Source organism: Diabrotica virgifera, chromosome 8 (assembly GCF_917563875.1).
Source record: "Diabrotica virgifera virgifera chromosome 8, PGI_DIABVI_V3a".
Lineage (NCBI taxonomy): Eukaryota > Metazoa > Arthropoda > Insecta > Coleoptera > Chrysomelidae > Diabrotica > Diabrotica virgifera.
In genome coordinates, this window is record NC_065450.1 from 182,582,814 (window position 1) to 182,598,081 (window position 15,268).

At 34.9% G+C, this 15,268-nt stretch overlaps 1 protein-coding gene across 1 annotated transcript in view; it reads left to right on the top strand.

Annotated features, from left to right (window-relative positions):
• The window catches only part of LOC126890321 (neurexin-1-like), a 758,564-nt gene that overhangs the window by 371,017 nt on the left and 372,279 nt on the right, over positions 1 to 15,268 (top strand). The gene's annotated exons all lie outside the window — the stretch shown is intronic.

A 15,268-nucleotide genomic window follows, 5' to 3' on the forward strand; every position in this document is an offset into this window, starting at 1 on the left:
CATTGTAACTCCAAATGAGTAGTTAAGCGCGTTATTATAACTATTTCACATTTAACCATATGGCTCTAACTACCTCTAAGGGAAAAATTCACTCATCCCAAATACTTACGGTATCAAAAGAATTGAGCTCTGGTGGAGCTTTATCTGTGCCATCGAGCCTAGGTGACTTGGTGTGCTGGGGTATCTCCCAAAAATGTTCGTGTATATCTTGACGTTCAAAGTGGTACAGCCTTCAGCATGGTCTATAGAGATGTTTATTCAGACCCAACTATTTTATGTTTTCTAGAAGGTTCTTCAGAATGACTCCAGCAGTAGAGAGAATAATATGTATTATATGGGTACTTCCAAATCTCCGTACTTGGCGATCTTTTCGTTATATTGGACACGCAGATTATTGCTGTTAAGTATCGCCACATCAATTAGTGTTGTTTGTCGTATAAACTTATTAACTAATGTAAGAGCTCTTCTTTTATATACTACTGTTTGGTCTGCAGTCTCAGTTTAACTTATAATTGTCATTCTCAAGCATACTCTAAGGGACGTATTGATAATATGAGAGATGGTTGGTTTGGAGAAGTCCCACTTTAATAGATATCTCTTAATAAATGATCTTTCCTACTGACCCCGATAAGATATTTAATGGTTTCTTGGAATTGGCATCCATATCGGAACTTGTCGTTTTAGATCTGATTCTCTTTGAATGCCGCTAGGTTTGATACACCTAAACCGAATTCCAACAGTGAATATTTTACATATATTGAATGATCCAATGTTGCCACATAGGCTCTGCCGTTGTGTGAATGCATTCTGTCATACTGCCCCTTTAAAATATGGAAACCTTATTGTTGCATAAATTAATAATTCAAATCAACCATTCTGCGTAAAATAGTTACACAAAATGATAATTTATAGCAGTGATATTCCTTTGCTTTGTCGGACAATTGTAAAAGTGTAAAAAAAATATTTAGGTACTTAATACAATAGGGGGGTCTGAAACCCTGTTGACCCCCTCTGTATCCGCGCCTGGGTGTGTTCCTTCATATATATTTGCTGTTTTTTTGCATCCATTCGTGTCCACCCATTCCCTTGATTCATCAATCCATCTTGTTTGAGGTCTGCTTCTAGTCATTTTGCTTGCCCTTGGTCGTCATTCAAGAACTTGCATTATCCAACAGTTGTCTTTCATTCTTCCTATGTGACCTGCCCAGTGCCATTTTAACATGGCAATCTTCTGGATCACATGTGTTACTTTTGATCGTCTTCTTATCTCTTCATTGTACTTGCGACCACTGAGCTTAATGCTGAGCATTCTCCGTTCCATAGCTATCTGAGTCACTTGAAGTTTGTGGACTATGCTGTTGTTAAAAGCCCAAGTTTTGGTTGCGTATGTCAGAATTGGCAACACGTACTGATCGAAGGTTTTTGCCTTTAAAGTATTTAAAGCATGTTATCTCTAAAATTCTCATAAGTAAAGATATATTCACATCACCCTCATTAGTCCATCATTAAATAATTTAATAAACGTATAGTCTAGGAAATGAAGCATTTTGGCTCGCAATTTTTTCGTCCAGCATGGATTTACTTGAAATTTTCACAGAAGGTAGGGAATAGTCCAAGGATTATTTTCTATATCATGCTGCTGTACGCTAAAACCTTGGGGGTAGTTGCCACCCCATCTCGGGGTGGGAACTTTTTATTACATTTTAACCATGTAAATCGATGTAAAAAGTTATTCTAAGAAAAAATTCTTTTTACATTTTCTTCGTAAAACTAATATTTTTCGAGTTATTCGTGGTTGAAACTAACAGTTTTTCGACGTAAAAATCGACTTTTTTAGAGGGTTTTTGAGAATAACTCTAATTTAAAATCTAAACAAACTACATTTAGCCACTCAAGGAAAGGCGGTTCCTCCGCAGGGTCGACTTGGGATAAACCTTTATCGGTGAGTGGTCGTGTAGGGAAAGGTAAAAACAAATACATCGTCATGGAAAAAATAATGGAAGAAATAATAGAAAAACTTAATAAAATGGAAGAGAGAGAGATTAGGGTAGAAAATAAAATAGATGCTATATCAATCGAACTCAATAAGCTAAAATTAGAAAATGAACTGATCAAAAAGGAAAACCTGGAAATCAAAGAGGAGATGAAATTGCAAGAAAGAAGAATCGAGGCTCTAGAAAAAGAAGTAAGAAAGAAAAACATTGTGATACATGGTGTAGACGAAACAACAAATGAAAATAGAGCAATCCTAAAAAATAAATTCAAAGAAATAACTAATAAAATGAACATTTCAATAGACGAAAACGAGGAGATACAAGATATCTATAGAGTAGGAAACCAAAATAATAAAAGCAGGCCTATAAAAATAGAACTTAAACATGTGTCGAAAAAAATAGAGATACTAAGCCAAACACGCAGACTCAAGGGTAGCAAAATATTCATTACGGAAGACTACTCAAAAGAATACCAACAGAAAAGGAAATTTCTAATCCACCAACTGAAATTGGCTAGAGATAAAGGTTACAGAGCGTTCCTAAACTATAACGGGCTCAAAATAGATGGAGAAATATATACCCCGGAGCAGTTGGGCTACAAAAATGATAACAATGGAGAAATTCAACCTGAAAATGGAGCAGAGGAACAAAAAACAAAGGGGAGAAAAGCGAGTGAAAGATCCCCAGGAAACGAAATACAGCAAATACCAAAATCAATAAGAACAGCAGAAGGGGGAGCATATAACTCAAAAAACTGAAAACACAGGCACCAAAAACTGCAAAGATACTAGTAAAAAAGACAACGCAAATGGAAAAGGACAACGAAAATAATGGAAAGGAAACAACAATAATAGGTACTTGGAATATCACAAGTCTTTATGGTAAAGAATTCGAATTGACAGAGGAAATGAAAACATACGGCATTGACATCCTAGGCCTGAGTGAAACGAAGAAGAAGGGAAGAGGAAATATGAGATGTGGCGATGGTTACAAGCTCTTCTACTCAGGTGTACAAGAAATGGAAAGAGCAAAAGAGGGAGTCGGTTTTATAATCACGGATGATCTGAGTGGGAGAGTTGTAAAATACCAAGCAATAAACTCTAGAATAATTACCGTAAGTATAAAACTAGACGAGTTAGTTAGCATAATACAAATATATGCACGAGTCGAGGGCACAGAAGAACAGAAAATGTCTCAATTCTATAGCGAACTCCAAACAGCTTTAGACGAAGTGAGAGAAGATACTGAGAACATAATTATTATGGGAGACTGGAATGCTAGAGTTGGAAATGACATCAACAAGGGACTTGGAAGCCTTGGGCGGTATGGAGAAAAAGCTGAGAACAGAAATGGGAAGAAGATGATACAATTTTTTATAAATAACGACTTAAAAATTGGAAATACATTCTGGTATCAAAATATGGAGGACAGATACACTTTTGAAGCACAGGAAAGAAATGCCAAAAGTCTAATAGATTACATCGTGATTCCTGCAGAAATGAATATTATCAAAAATATAAAAACAGAAAAATTTGCAGAACTTAATACTCAACACAAGCTACTCGTAGCCGAAATGACTACAAAGAAAAAGCAATATATAGTCGATAAGTCATACACTAAGATAAATATTAAGAAGCTGAAAACAGAGAAAGAGAAAAGTGACTATAAACAAGAAATATATGAGGAATTGCAAAGAATGGAGCTGGAAAGAGAGCAATTGGATATGGAAGAAAGATGGAAAATACTAAAAGACACACTATATAAAACAGCAGAGAAAATTTGTGGAAAAAAGTCAATAAATAAATATCATAAGAGAACAGAATGGTGGAGTCAAGAACTAAAGAAAATAATAAAGGAAAAGAAGCAAGCCTGGAAAAAATATCAACAATGTAGAAATGAAAATAACAAAGTAGAATACATGGAGAAACGTAATAGAGCAAAGATAGCAGTAAGGAAAGCGAAAAATATGAGCTGGGAAGAATTCGGAAAAGAATTGGAAGCAAATTACAAAACAGATAACAGAAAATTCTGGAACCGTATAAAGGGTCTAAGAGGGAAAAAAGGTAGGGAACAGTATGGAATCAAAGATAAAAATAACCAATTGAAAATAGAGACTACAGAAATAGTAGAAGTATGGAAACAATACTACGAAGATAAATTCAAACACGAAGAAGTAGAAATATATGAAGCAGGAAGAAATAGACCAGAACTGGAGGAGGAAGAGGAACCAGAGAGTATAAGGAAGGAAGAACTGGAAGAAGCTATAAACAATATTAAACTTGGAAAAGCGGCAGGAGAGGACCAACTAGATCCAGAAATGATAAAATGGATGGGTGAAAAAGGAGAGGACTGGCTATTACAGATATGCAAGGAAGCATGGAGTACAGAGAAAATCCCAGATGACTGGAAGAAGAACATAGTTCTACCAATATACAAAAAAGGACAACATAATGAATGCGAGAATTATAGAGCAATATGCTTGTCATCGGTCGCCTTCAAGGTATACACGAGAATTATAGAGAAGCGTCTAAGATCAGTGATAGAGAAAGAATTGGAAGACGAACAGGCTGCATTCAGATCAAACCGTCAAACAAACGATAACGTCTACATCATAAGAAATATAATAGAGAGACAATGCCGTAAAGGGAATGAACTATTTCTCATGTTCGTCGATCTGAAGGCGGCATTTGATACGATAAACAGAGAAATATTGTGGAAAATATTGGAGAGCTATAATATACCAAAAAAGATGATAAAAGTCATAAAATCTATATATATGGAAGTAGAAGGCCAAGTACAAATAAATGGAGAAAGATCAGGCACTTTTAAATGGGATAAGGGAATTAAACAAGGAGATGGACTAAGCCCCCTCTTGTTTATAATAGTCATGGATACTTTAATCAAAAATACCAAAGATCAAACAAGAAACCTTCAATACATAGTAGGATATAAAAACTTAAATGCAATAAAGATCAACTCCCTTCTATACGCTGATGATATAGTTCTAATCACAGACACAGTAGAGAAAATGCAGAAACTAATAGATATTTGGCAAAAAGAGATACATAAATTAAAAATGGAAATGAACCTCAACAAAACAAAACTTATGATAATAAATGAAGATGAGAAAAGAGAAAGGAATACTAATATAATAGTAAGGGAAAAAGTAATAGAACATGTATCTACTTTTGAATATCTGGGAAATATAATAACAGATGATGGGAAAACGGACTTGGCAATAAGTAATAAACTGAAGAAGGCAACTAGCGTGTATTACTCTTTAAATAATACAATTTTTGGAAAGTCAGAAATAAGCAACAAAACTAAACTCAGAGTATATAACAGCATAGTAAATCCGATAATGACATATGGGGCGGAAACATGGATTGTCCAAAAGAAACATGAATCAATGATAAACGCGACGGAGATGAAATACATGAGAAAAATAGCCGGAGTTACGAAGTTTGACAGATTCAGAAATGAAGATATAAGAAGAGAGTTGGAACAAGAACCGATAATTAGGAAGATCGAAAACAAACAATTAAGCTGGTTTGGACACATACAACGAATGGAGCAAAATAGACTTACAAAGAAGGTACATGAAGCCAAAATGGGAAACAAAAGAAAAAAGGGAAGGCCGAGGAAGACATGGATGGACCAGATCCAAGATATAGGTGAAAGGAGACACATCAGTATGAGGGATATGAAGAACCTGGCCACCAATAGAAGCAATTGGAAGAAGTGGATAAAAGGCGGAACCCGACATCCGACGCCCTGAAGGGCACTAAGGATTATGAGAAAGAAGAAGAAGAGAATAACTCGAAAAATATTTATTTAATTAAAAAAACGGTAGATATCAAAATTGTATGTTTTAGTATCACAAATTAAACTTTTTTTCTATAATATTTTTACGACCAATGCAAATCGAGATACGGTATGTTAAAGGTTAGCTTTTTTCGTCAAATGCATAATTTGAAATAATCAAAGCCAAATAACGGGAAAACTTTTTTTTCAGGAAAACTTAGATAATTTTTTCAAGCATACAATAGGATCTTTCAAAAAAAAATAATAAAAAGTTTGTAGCATAAAAATTGAGCAATTTATGATAAAAAAAAGTCGGTACCTGTTTTTCTCTACGAAAAAAACAGTGAAAACAACCCCCTAACTACCCTTGTAATTAAAAATTGGCCTTCGCCTTTCTGCAATTTTTTTTTAAATTTATATTATCAATACACCCAAGAAGATTGACCTATCTAAAAGCCTTATTTTAGAAAAATTGGAGTTTAAAGCAAAATTGATTCTTTGCAATTTCGCATTTTTTATAATTTTCTGCAAAATATCTCCGAAAATACTGGAGATACGAAAAAAATGATACGTTACTAAATTGTAGCTTTTCTAATAACTAAAATTTCTGTATCCATCGATTTTCATTACAGTGAAGAATTACTGAGATGTAGCTGTTTAAATCATCTATTTACGAGCGAACATCCTCTTATTTGAACCCTTAAAACCCATCTCAATTAAAAATTAAGGGATCTTACGGAATTTAATTTACATAAACTTATATCTCTTCAAAAATCCTACAAAACCATTATTGAAAAAAAACTTTTTATCGCCAAAAATGAAGGAGCTATGTTTATAAAACTAATTTTTTTTTTTGAAAAATTCGAATAGTCCCCTTATAGAGCATTTTTAATGTATATAATACCACAGAGCCGGTTCGTATACTGGATGATGACTAAAAAACTATTTGTAGGTATTTTTACGTATTTCTAAATTCGTATTTTTGTGTAAATAAATGGTTGTGTAATTCTTTAATTCTACTTTTTTTCTGTATAGATCTATTAAATTGTCTACTTATAAAAATTGCAATGTTATTAAGGGTGGTTTTTAAGGGTTGAAATATTATGATATTATATCCTAAAGCATAAAACAATCATTAGTTAACCAGTCAAAACAAATGTTACCTATATTAAAGTTTACAATGTTTTTATATAATTCTTGACAATAAAGGGTAGTTTACCCCCTAAAAATAATCAACACCCTTGAGCATCATATAGAATATAAAGTACCGGGTAGGATGATCCTAACCCGAAACTTTTATGTAAATTGATGCAAGCCGAAATTATTCTTTTAGGATAAGCAAAGTTTTTATATATAGCTCCAACAAGGGTGGTTTTAAGGGTTAAAATAATATATTATATCTTAAAGCATAAAACAATCATTATGTAACTAATAAGAAGCAAATGTTGACAATATTAAAGTTTAAAATGTTATTTTTTAATTTTGTACAATTAGGGGTGGTTTTCACTCTTAAAAAACCAAAAGCGTACAACGGCTCAATATAGAAAATGAACTAGAAGGTGAAATGAGCCTAATCCCAAATTTTTGTACAAATCGATGCTGGACGAAAAAATTGCGAGGTTTTGCCATTTTTCCAGCTTCATTTCCTCGACTAATAAAACTTTTGTCTTATCTATTCTGGAGTGACAAGACAACCGATCGCTTTTTGGATGAAAACCTAATTAAATGATGTTTACTTTTCTCACATTTACAATTTAAATTTTAAATATTTGACTGTGGGAGGGCAAATTTAATTACGAAAAATAAATACACAGCCGGAATATTTCTTGGTCTGTTTATACTTTCTGGAATTTTGGGGCGAGAAACGTTTCGCTGGAAACAACTTCGAATTATTTAAATTATTTGGTTTACGACTACCACTTATTTGATTAGAAGGAAAATTTAAGCAATAACTTTGGTGGCAAAATAATTGTGGTAATTGTTGAGTGGTTGGCAGCTTTAATTTATTTTGTATTGGATAACCTTTCTGGTCATTGTACCTACTTATTTTAATTTTTTTAAATTAACTGTTTTTATTTTTTTTTCTTATCTTATATTTCATGAGACTACAGTCTTAATTTCTCTCTAAATCTCTAATTACATTTTTTAGTCGAAATAAATTCAGTCAATTCGCGTAAATTATAAACATAGATCTGTATCCCGCGTACCAAAAAAAAAGTTGATTAATAGCAAGCTGAAAATTTGTTAATAGCTTAACGGTGTCTAGTTAGACAAACTTTGATGTACGGGAACACTGAAACAGGAAAAGTTTTAATTGTGGAACAGTTTCAAAATCTGGAACGTCAGATTACGAAAACTTCCCATGTATTTTGTCAGGCAAAACATCCAATTGATTTGTTACCCTTTCATTAAACTCTCATGCAAATATCAGACTGCTACTACTAACTAACACGATTCTTGTCATATGACAGTAAAATTCCCAGTTGGTGGTAATCGCCAGTGTGATTTTTGCATGAGAGTTTAACCCTCGCAGAACCAACCTTTTAGTAGAAACAGCGAAGACCAAGGAGGGTCAATAAATGTCCACACCTAAATTAATCAAAACGTGCTTATTTATTTAAAATAATTTAAAAATAACACTTTTATATTATTCCTAGACGTTAATGGAACAGTTAAAACATACGAATTTATAAGTTACCCGGAGTCTTTGGCTTCAGCGGAATTGACATCATCGTAGGATACAGAAACATTTTTGACTTCTTGCTGTGCTTACCGCATACATACTTGCATTTTGAACAAACTATGGTTGTTTTTGCCCACTTATTTGCCTTTTTTCTTTTAGATTTTACTAATTTGATACATGATTCGTCACTTTCCATTTTAGGATGGTTTTGAAGGTATTCAAAGGGATTAGTTATAGTCCACTGTCAAGTTTTTATAAAAGTATGAGAAAATTAATTAAATTAAAGAAATGTTAATTATGCCATCTAATAGGGCAGTAGTTCGCCAACAACTACTAATTATTTGAGATTTTTAGGAGCAAAGTATTAAGAAAATCGGATGTAATGGAATCTGGTTGATACTTTTTAACCCTCCTTGGGTTAATGAAATGGTAACAAATCAATTGGAAGTTCTGTCCGACAAAATGCATGGAACGCTTTCATAGTCTGATATTGCAAATTTTTAACCTGTTGCACAATTAAAACTTCCCCTGTTCCAGTTGTCCCATACATCAAAGTTTGTCCGACCAGGCAACGTTAAGTTTTTAACAAATTTTCAGCTTGCTAATGATTAACTTTTTTTTGGTATACTAATATTTTTGAGAACTTTAGAACTGTCAACTTTATGAGTTATGAACCACCTCCTAAGAGCGAAACAGTTGTCACGAAATGCAAAACTTCGTCTATATAAAACTAGGCTAAGACTAATAGCAATATATGGATGCGACACATGGGTCTTAAACCAAAAGTCTAAAGAAAAATTGTTAAGATGGGAGTGCAAGATTTTGAGGAGAATACTTAGGGAAAAGAAAATCAAAGACGGTTATATTAGGCGAACAAATAAAGAGACCATTTTGGATAAAAAAGGTCTTTTATAATTTTTCTCTAAAGTTGATCGTTTTCTAGTTATAAGCAATTTAAAATTGAAAAAAAAACGAAAAATGGCGATTTTTAAGGCTTAATAACTCGGTTAAAAGTTATTATTATGAAAGTCTCAGAAAGTGACTATATCAAAGTTTAATGCCCCCCCCCCCCCCTACAAGATCCTGAAGAAATTTTTGTCATTATTTTATTACTAAGCTGTTATTTTTAAGTAAGTAATAATAATGAGCGCCATGCTCGTGGTAGGCGGCGGGAAATGTGAGTGCAAGTAAGATGCACAATTGGACTGCCGGAGTGGCATCTCTCTCGCACTCAGCATTTACGGCCGGCTACCACGTGCATGGCGCTCAATATTATTATTTAAGAATAACAGCTTAGTAATAAAATAAAGACAAAAATTTCTTCAGAATCTTGTAGGAGGGGCATCAAACTTTGATTTAGTCACTTTCTGACTCTCATAATAATAAGTTTTAACCGAGTTATTAAGCCTTGAAAATCGCCATTTTTCGTTTTTTTTTTCAATTTTAAGTTGCTTATAACTCGAAAACGATCAAATTTAGAGAAAAATTATAAGAAACCTTTTTTATCCAGAATGGTCCAAAAAACCTACAAAAAAATTGTCCGGGCCAAAAATATTGATTTTTGCAAATTGATTAAAAAAAAATTGTTAAAAAAAATTTGGCCCACTTTTCACGTAGGCGACTTCTTGAACCTTATTCTGGGATGTCTCACGATAGACCAGGGCATTTAGCACAAAATAAATAAATTTTTAAATACAGCACCTAGAGACTTGCAGTTTTTTGCATTATGTTCAGGATGACGTCAGGAAAAAAGTCTACTATTCAAAAATGGGTGGAAATGCATAATTGCATTGTAAAGTGCATAAAATGCATCCAAAACTGCATAAACATAAAAATAAAGTCAAAATCCGTATATCAAGGAACAAAATTTATTATTTGGAGGGTCTTTCCGGTCACTGAATACGATTACGCAATGAGAACTGACCTCCTGATCACCTGGTGCCCAACGTCAGTGCAAGAGACGTCATCTTCTAGAGTTTCGATGGTTTTCGGAATTAAATCGATGCAAACGGATTATTCCCGGGTTTTAGGGGTCACTAAGTACTAATATGCCATCAGAATTGACCTCCGGTGTGCCTGGTGCCCAGGGCCGCTACTAAGGCACGTCATCTTCTGGGGTTTCGAGGGTTTTCGGCATTTAATTGATGCAAATGGATTACTGGACGGTTTTTGAGGTCGCTAAACACGAATATGCCATCAGAACCGACACCCTGTGCACCTGGAGCCCCAGGTCATTGCAAGGGAAGTCATCTTGAGGGATTTCGGTATTAAATTGATGCAAACGGATTAATTACGGGTTTTTGGGGTCGCTAAACACGAATATGCCATCATAATTGAACTTCGGAATACCTGGTGCCCAAGGTCACTACAAGGGACCTCATCTTCTGAAGTTTTAAGGAATTTCGGCATTAAATTGATAAAAATAAATTACTCGGAGGTTTTTGAGGTCGGTAAACACTAACATTCCATCAAAACAGACCATTGTAGAACCTTGTGCCCAGGGTCACTGCAAGGGGCGTCATCCGCTAGGTGTGGTTTTTGGTACTATATTGATGCAAACAGATTACTTATAGTTTTGTGGGGATGCTGAACACGAATACCCCATCAGAACAAACACCGGAGGACCTGGTGCCTACGGCAGTAGGCAGTAGTTTCTGGAGTTTCGAAAGTTTTAGGTATAGGTACTCTATTGATGCAAACAGATTACTCACGGGTTTTTGGGGTTGCTAAACACAAATACGCCATCATAAGAGACACCGGAGCACCTGGACCTAAGGCCCGTTATTCTCTGGAGTTTTGAGGGTATTTGGCACTAAATAGATTCTAATGGATTACTCATGGGTTTTTGGGGTTGCTGAAGACAAATAGCCCGTTAGAACAAACATCGGAGCACCTGTAAACCGGATGTAAATGAATTTCTCATGGGTTTTGGGTTTACGGAATACGAACTCTACTATGTTGATCTATTTATTTTTTTTATATGATTGTTATTATGCGTTGACGTTATTAGTGATTACCGTAATCACAAAATACTCCAGAATTCCCCATGTAAGCCATATTCGTGTTCAACAGCCCCAAAACCAAAAAAGCATCCATTTTCCATCAATTTAGTACCGAGAACTATTAGAACTCCAAAAGATAACATGCTTTAAGCACCAGGTGCTTCGGTGTCTGTTCTGATGGCGTTTTCGTATTCAGGTACTTAAGAAAGCAATAAGTAATCCGTTTTCATCAATTTAGTACCGAAAAGACTCGAAACTCCAGAAGATGACCTGCTTTAGGTACCAGATGCTGCATGGATTGGGTCTGATAGCAGATTCATATTCAGCAACCCCAAAAACTCAAGAGTAATCCGTTTGCACTAATTTAATACGGAAAACTATCGAAACTACATAAAATAACGTGCCTTAGGCACCAGGTGCTCCGGTGTCTTTTTTGATGGCGTATTTATGTTCAGAAACCCCAAAAACCCATGAGTAATTCATTTGCATCAATTAAGTACCGAAATCCCTCGAAACTCTAGAAGATGACGTACCCTAGTAGCGACTCTGGTCACCAGATACTCCGGAGTTTAATTCTGATATCATATTCGTATTTAGGTACTCCAAAAACACGTAGGTAATCCATTTGCATCAATTTAATACCGAAAGCCCTTGAAACTCCAGAAGATGACGTCCCTTGTAGTGATCTTGGGAACCAGGTGATCGAGAGGTCTGTTCTGATGGCATATTCGTATTTAACTACTCAGAAACCCCAGAGTAATCCATTTTTATCAATTTAATGCCGAAATCTCTCAAACTCCAGAAGAGGACGCTCCTTGCAGTGAGCTTGGGCTTCAGGTGCACAGGGAGTCGGTGTTGATAGCATATTCGTGTTTAGCGACCTGAAAAACCCGTAAGTAATCCGTTTGCATCAACTTGATACCGAAACCACTGGAAACTCCAGAAGATGAGGTCACTTACAGTGTCCTTGGGCACCAGGTAATCCTAAGGTCTGTCCTGTTGGCATATTCGTGTTTGACCACTTCAAAAACCCCCCGAGTAGTCCAGTTGCATCAATTTAGAGCCGAAATCCCTCGAAACTCCAGAAGATGACGTGCCTTAGTAGCGACATTGGGCACCAGGTACTCCGGAGGTCAATTCTGATATCATATTCGTATTTAGCGACCCCTAAAACCCGTGAGTAATCCGATTGCATCGATTTAATGCCGAAAACCATCGAAACTCCAGAAGATGACGTCTCTTGCCGTGACCTTGGGCACCAGGTGATCCGGGGATCAGTTCTGACAGCGTAATCGTATTCAGTGACCCCAAAAACCCTCAAATAATAAATTTTGTTCCTTAGTATACTGATTTTGACTTTATTTTTATATTTATGCAATTTTTGATGCATTTTGTGCACTTTACAGTGCAATTATGCATTTTCACCCATTTTTGAATAGTAGACTTTTTTCCTGACGTCATCCTGAACATAATGCAAAAAAACTGCAAGTCTGTAGGTGCTGTATTTAAAAATTTATTTATTCGGGCGTTTTTAGTGCTAAATGCCCTGGTCTACGAATGTAATTATGCAAAAAAATCTCATGGGAATATTTCCCAACGAACACGCCGTTTTCTATTTGTCTAAATAAGCTTTTGGACTGTTTCTAAATCGATCTCACAAAATTTTTGCAAAATTATTGATTACTGATCTTCATTTTGGGCTTTCCTGCCATTATTATACACCATTCGACTCAAAACAGCCCAAAACTCTTCTATAGGCCTCGCCTGAGGCACATTTGGAGAATTGTCGCGCTTGGGAACAAAATTTATATTTTGAGCAGTTAACCAATATGTCGTTCTCCTGGTGTCATGGCGTAACGCTAGGTCGGGCCAAAATATGATTTCATCATTGGGGTGATTAGTATTTATAAATCGAACAATCTTTGTAAGACACCTGTCACCGTAATAGATCTGGATCTCTCGTATGAAAAAAAAAAGTTGATTAAAAGTGTCTAGTCGGACAAACTTTGATATATGGGAACACTGAAACAGGGGAAGTTTTAATTGTGGAACAGGTTAAAAATTTGGAACGGTCAGACCACGAAAACGTCACATGTATTTTGTCCGATAGAACTTCGAATAGATTTGTTACCCTTTCATTAAACTCTCATGCAAAAATCAGACTGCTATTTATCACCTGTCATAATTCCCGTCATTTGATATGTTCTACGTGTTTCACTCATTAAAATGTCCATTTGGTGATAAATAGCAGTCTGATTTTTGCATTAGAGTTTAAAGAAAGGGTAACAAATCAATTGGAAGTTCTGTCGGACAAAATACATGTGACGTTTTCGTGGTATGACCGTTCCAAATTTTTAACTTGTTCCATAATTAAAACTTCCCCTGTTCCAGTGTTCCCATATATCAAAGTTTCTCCGACTAGGCACCCTTAAGCTACTAACAAATTTTCAGCTTGCTATTAATCAACTTTTTTTTTATCCGCGGGATACAGACCTATAAATGTCATCAATGAGATCTTCACCGCGAACACGCCCAACAAACGGCTGTGAAACACCAGCTTCTGAGATGGCACACCATACCAAAATTTTATCGGCAAATTTCACGTTTCGCAAATTTCACGTTTTGTTTTGCCCTTCATTTCGGAATTGGATAAAGTAAAATCATCCATAATGAGAATTTTACCAGGAAAACGAATAGATACGTCTCAATGTACGGCAACATCTGCAAATTTCTAACTGGGCTGGTGTGTACTTTTTTCTTTCTTATTGTTCTAAATTATTTCTAGAAATTGTTCTACTTACAGTAATCCGTGAAATATTATATCTTCTGCCAACATTTTGCAAAGACTTTCCTAATTGGTTTTCCATACTCTGAATTAATCTCTCTTCCCTAGCAGGTGTTACAACTTTTGGTCTTCCACTTTTGGGCAAATTAAGGCATTAAGGCAGTTTAACTGTCTGGTAAATTGTTGACACAGAAATATTTTGAGCACTAAAAATTCTTACAATATCGCGTTTTTGTACATGTCCAACTAAACAATAAATATGAAATAAAAATGTATACTATATTTATTCAGTTACAATGCGAAGGCAAAACTGTCTTATTTTTCACTTAGAACAGGGAGTGCAAACCAGCACTCGAAATCGACCATTTTCGACTCTATTTGGAGTCATCATCAGAGAGGCGTGTAGGTTTGCTGCTCTCTGCCCCAAGTGACGAAACTCCGAGAGCTTATCCCCGCATTGCAACTGACGTTTATGGAGTAGGTGTCTAACAACATCTGGCAACTGAAAGTCAAAGGTTCAAAGCTTTCAACCTAATAGAAATGTTAAAAATATTGAAAAATATTAAAAATATTCCTAAAAGGTGTTTAGAAAGAATTCTTTCTAAATTCATATTATTTGACACACCTCGTATAAAATTAACAAACTTGGATAACTGATGGTTGCATCTTGAGATTTAGACCATGCACAGATTTTTATGAAGAATTTCTTTCTCTGTTACGAACTTTTTTTCCTAAAATTATTAATAAAAGGGTTATTACATGTCTAATAAATAAAAATGATGTTCGCAATCGGTAATTTAGGAAAATTTCAGATTTTTTTTTAAGTAGAAGGTTGTTATTGCATATTTGAATATGGCTTTTAATTACAAATAACTTTTCATAATAAAATTTTTTGATATTTTGAAATATAAAGGTAGTTTGCTCTTGAGCGAAATTCATATTTTTTGACATACCTCGTATACTGTTGACAAAATTTGATATCTGATGATTGCATCTTAGG